Genomic DNA, 5,614 nt, shown 5'->3' with positions numbered 1-5,614 from the left:
TGGTGAGCAGTAATTGAGCAGGTTTGAGTTGAGTACTGGGATAGCTGGGATGTGCCACCGTCTGATGATAGAAGTCTTCCGCTGTAGTTTTATTAGATTTATAACTTTTCAGTTAACTCAGTAGACAGTTGGTTTGAGAACTTGTACCCGTAATTTGGGATTTGGTTTCAGTTGTAGTTTTCACTAAAGTTATATCATTTAAAGTTGTTTCGTTATTGTCTTACGAATATCATGCCTCGGGTAACCGAGATGGTAGCATCCTTATACCTGAGTGGTCCTGGTAAGGCACTTGGAGTATGGGGGTGTTACAGTACCAAGTCCAATCAAATAAACCACACAAAACCAATTAGTTTAACATAACTAGCCCGACTAATATAACATAACGAATCCAATTAAATAAACACCAGAAGCCCAATATATGGAATATGGTGGACCATCCAAAAACACCCTAGTGAGTCCAATAACTTAATCATGTAAAACCCAATAAACTAGTTATGTTAAGTCCAACCAACAAATAACATGTAACCATCAAATAGAAATCACATCATGTATACTTCGCTTAATACTATGATGCCTCCTGTTACAGCAGTTATACTATTATGCTACACAAAACCGTATCCAAAGGTGGTACCAAAACAGTTCCAATAAACAGTCCAAAACTAGGTTTTCAATGCGGGAAATTTCAAGTGTACATGTGACGATTACTATCATGAATAAAAAAAGTACGAAAACCAATCCGAGGGACTGTTTTGTCCGTCTCAAACAGAGGCAGAACCTCAACTGTCGCAGCACAAACCGAAATCAAGCAGCCCATTTTAGTCCAAAATCAAGTTAGACATTGTAGGCGAAGCTAAGACGGGAATAAGCATAACTATGATATGACAATACAGCGTCCGATTTACCATTAATAATACCCAATAAATCAGAACAAATACGACCAAAATAGCCTGCAAAAAAGAGCACACCAGCATTCAAAATAGTTATGGTCGAACTTCACATAAGGGACTAAAGCTATCGAAAACAGCCAAACACACATGTAAATTACTTACTAACTCACACAATCCATCATACACATAAGAAAAGGCACAAAGGTTTAATCTTTATGACAAAACGAGTGAAAAATCGAGTAAAAGGAGAAAAATCGACACTTTGTCGAGTAACCTATCACCGTTACTTTAAACGCCGCTTATTCTTTGAATAAACGGTCCCCAAACCTTGAGTCTTCCATCGGTTCTTCGAAACCTTCAACAAGGAGCAAGACACGAAGAGATTGAGGCAAAAACCGAAACTTTTCTAAGACGGCGAAAATTGAAACCATTACAAAACAGAGAGTTTAATACCTTGAAAGATGAAGGAGGAGGTAAGGATGAGAATGGTGTAAAAATTAGAGGAAAAGGTGAAGGAATGGAGTCAAAATCTGGGATTGAAGCTCGACAAAAATGGCGTTTGGGTCTCGTTTTGTTTCTGCAAAGTTTTGGTTGTTTTTACAGGAATTTTCTAAAAAGGAAGGGGGGAATTAGAAAGGAAAACGGGTTGGGATTGGGCAAAAGGGTGATTGTGTGTGAAACAAATATTAATTTAGTGAGTGTTAAAAAAAGGTAGGTAGGTATGTGTTGATGATACGGGATTGGTTGAGAATAGATTAGTCTCACATGTGAAAATGTGACGGTCTTATGCTAGACGGAAAATGTCTCGAGTCTATATTAACTTAAAACGGAAAACTATTATTACTGTCCGGCTAAAATACGTATTTTTATATAAAATAAATTTTTATATATTATTTTTATAAAAATCGTGTTTAAAATAAATAAATTAAATTAATTAATTTAAGAATATAAAATAAAGTAATTAAACGGTTAAATAAATTATAAATGTCAAAATGAGAAATTCGCGGATGTTACAGTGTGTGTATAATATTTTGAAATATATGTTTTAAATTATTAATATAACAACTACATTGTTTATAATACGGTATACGTTTAGCTGCATGTATAGGCAATTGTCCTCCGTTATTCAATCTCAATAATCGTACACTTTTTAATATAATTTGTATCGAATCAGTGGTAGTGATTAATAACTTAAATTATATGTCGATTTTCCAATTGTAGACTTTTTATATTGTAACAGCATTAAACATAATCACGCTGATTTTATATGCTCATATATCAAATGATAACACATGTTATTATAATCCGTGCGTTTTTTTGCGTTTTCAACCCCTGCATTTTTTTTTGCACGGGTTTCAGCCGTGCGTTTTTTACCTCGTGCATTTTTTTTTTTCACGGATTTAAAACTACAGTACACTGAGCAAGCCGAAATAAAATACCGGACATGTAGTTCCACAAAATTTGTCACACTAAATAATAATTCATGAAGGCAGACTAAACGTATAAACCATATTATCCGAATTCTACCAGAATGATTAAATATGAAGATGTATGTGATACTAATTTTAGATTTAATTATCCGATTAATAACTATAAACTTCATATTAAATTATTCGGTAAACAGAAGATGCAGCCTGATTACATGACGAAAGGTTGGGATGAATCGCCTCAAGGGACGCTCTTCGGGATTCGGTATTCTATTAGACATACGTACCAACAAGATCTTTCTACTGACGGGAGGCGGGGAGATTAGGGTTTTTATGTGCTAGCAGGGACCATAACCAGGTGACTATAAATAATCTCCGAACTCTAACGCGCTTATCCCGCATTAGAAACCCAATGAGTATCTATACAGAGATAATATACTAACCCATACTTGTTAAGACGTTATAAATAATAAACTCATATAATATTTACCGTAGTGGATCACCTTATTTTGGGCTAACCTTAACTGATAGCACATAAATACAATTATTAACGAATTAATAATTTGTCCACATATGTATTATTGTATTAGGCTCATATTTCTTACACAAGAAAATTTTGGTTAAATGATTACTAAGGAGTTTAATAAAGCTGGAAAATGTTTCCCAACTTTCAGGTTTAATATATAAGGGAGATAATTACTAGAGTATTGATTCTCTATGTTTGGTACAAGAATAATGAAATGTAACTCTTGCAATATCATAAATTAAAACACTAATTTTAGTGAACAAAATGATAATATAAGAACTCATAAAAATGTTATACGGAGTACATGTTTTACCACCAACGTTGCTCAAAACCTGGGTCATAAACTGGGTTACTTATTTTGTAATTGGTCCACATCCTAACTTCCTTCTTTTCTCCCTTATCGCTACCCTCTGGAGAATTTGGTGCTTTAGGAATGATATTGTCTTCAAGAACCGTCGCCCTTGGCCTAGGAGTGCTCTCGACTCTATTCTTGGTGACATTCAATGTATGAATGAGGTTGTGTGCAGTAAGATTGCTAGCCTCCTTCAAGCGCCTTTGTTGGACTCGCCTTCTTTTTTTTGGATTTGTTAAGAGGATTAGAAACTCCTTCCCCTATTGGATTGTAGGTGGACCTGGGTACAGAAATGTTTGCACTATCAAGTGTGATGCTGTTTGGAGGAGTGATAGAAATTCTGGCATGGGGTGTTGCTTGTTGGATGGTAATAGGACCTTAAGGAATACTGCTCACGCTCGCTCGTTTGCCACTTCTGCCCTGCATGCCAAAGGACATGAAGCTATCATGGCACTCAAATGGGCCTTCGATGGAGGGTACCTTCATATTAAACATGTTACAGATTGTCTTAACTTGGTTATGCAGGTTGCTAAAGCGGAGAAGGCGATTGCATCTATTAATTGCATTATCCATGATATTAAGTCTATTGCGTCTCATTTTCACTGTTTCACTCTTAGTTTCTGTCCTAGGGAGTAAAAAGGATAGCTCATAATCTTGCTCAGGAAGCTTTTCTATAAGCTATACTATTTGTTGCTGCTGTTTAGGTGATATTTACCAAGTTGATTGTATTAGGTCAATGCGGTCTTACTCGTTTGGATGCTTGATTGGTTATTTGTGTTAAATATTCAAATAAGGAAATAAAGTACGAAATAGAAATTGACACCTAAGATTTGGTGACGCGGAAAACCCAATATGGGAACAACCGCGGGAGGGACGGTACCCTGCCAAATATTGCACTAGCTTCGAATGAGAGGATGGGTACAATTGAGATGGAATGTAAATCTAGCTAGCACAATGTATTTCGTGTGTATGTGGGATCTTGAATGTCCTTCTTTGATTGCTTCCTTGGCTATTTATAGGGTAAGAACCCTAGATGTATCCTACTATGTTTATAGAAAGGAATATAACTTCCATAACAACTCTTTCCATAACGCGCCATCTCTCTCCATTCTCCCTGATCTCCCTGACTTCTCCCTGAACTCTTTCCAAAACATGGGTGCTTCATTCCAGCGGGCTTTGCTTTTCTTCGTACGCTCCCAGGCCCATTTGCTCTTTAGCAGACCTTCCTCCACCTGTGGACTCCCCTTATCTTATTACTTCTTCATGGCCCATTTTCTTAATTACTTATCAAGTGGGCTTACCCCATTAAGTCATTATGTAAATTTTGACCCAAACAGTTTGCCCCCAATTCCTTGCGAGATACATTTTGAGGCGTCGAACAAGGACTTGACGTAACTGATTTAAAAAACCCTAAGCCATCATTTACACTCCCTCCTATGCACTCATCATTAATCGGCCGCCCACCTCCTCATTTCTCGCGCCCCTCTCTCTCTTCCTTTATAATCCCAACCCCCTCTTCACTTCATTAACCACACAATCACTTTTCCTCAAAAACTCCCCTCCTTCCCAGATTCTCTCTCTCTCCCTTCTCACCTTCCTTGCCGGCTTTCCAGTGTCACTCCCGCCCTTCACTTCACCAGGTATTTCCTCCTCTTTTCCTTCCCTTAATTTTTCCTTTTCTCTCTTCAATTATGGGAAAAACCCGACACACCTCTTCAACCTCCACCCCTACTGACCAAAACCCAGACCCTATCTTCCCTTCCCGGAATCTTTTCACTTATCCCCACGACTGTGACTTTGCTCTGACTCCCGTCGATATTCCCTTAATTAAGGGTATGCTTGGCCTTAGTGATGGGGTCGACATAGCCATCCCTGAACCGGGTCAGAAGGCCGATGCTATCCGGCTATGGTGGGTTTGTCTCTATCTTTACCCATTTAGATACGGCCTCCGTTTCCCCTTTCCAAAGCTTGTTCAAGACTTCATTTTTACCAATAATTTCGCCATGGCACAAATTTCTGCCACCGTTTGGAGGGTTCTCCTGTACTCTTTAGCTGCCTACCAGAATACTGGCAACTCCATCTCCCTGGGCGATCTGGCCGACATGTATGATATCAGGTCCCTGGGAAGAGGCCAGTTCTCCCTCTGGGGTTCTGGTGAAACTCCCTTGAAGCAAGTGTCAAAGGCCAAGGACGCAAAATGGTTTGATAACTTCTTCTATGTGAGGAAGGCTTCCATTCAGCCGTCTGCCGACTACATCTTCGAGAAATGGGTTATTACTTTGAGTAAGTAGCTTTCCTGATGCTTGATTTATTCATCTTAATGCTTATTGGCTTACTCTGATGCTTTTGTGCAGGTCCCTGCTACCTGACCCGCATTGGTGCCCCGATTCCTGCTCGCAACAAACTGTTCTGCATTCCTCTG

The sequence above is a fragment of the Silene latifolia genome, chromosome Y (assembly GCF_048544455.1).
Source record: "Silene latifolia isolate original U9 population chromosome Y, ASM4854445v1, whole genome shotgun sequence".
Classification (NCBI taxonomy): domain Eukaryota; kingdom Viridiplantae; phylum Streptophyta; class Magnoliopsida; order Caryophyllales; family Caryophyllaceae; genus Silene; species Silene latifolia.
The sequence above is the reverse complement of the archived record's forward strand: the minus strand, read 5'-3'. Positions refer to the sequence as shown.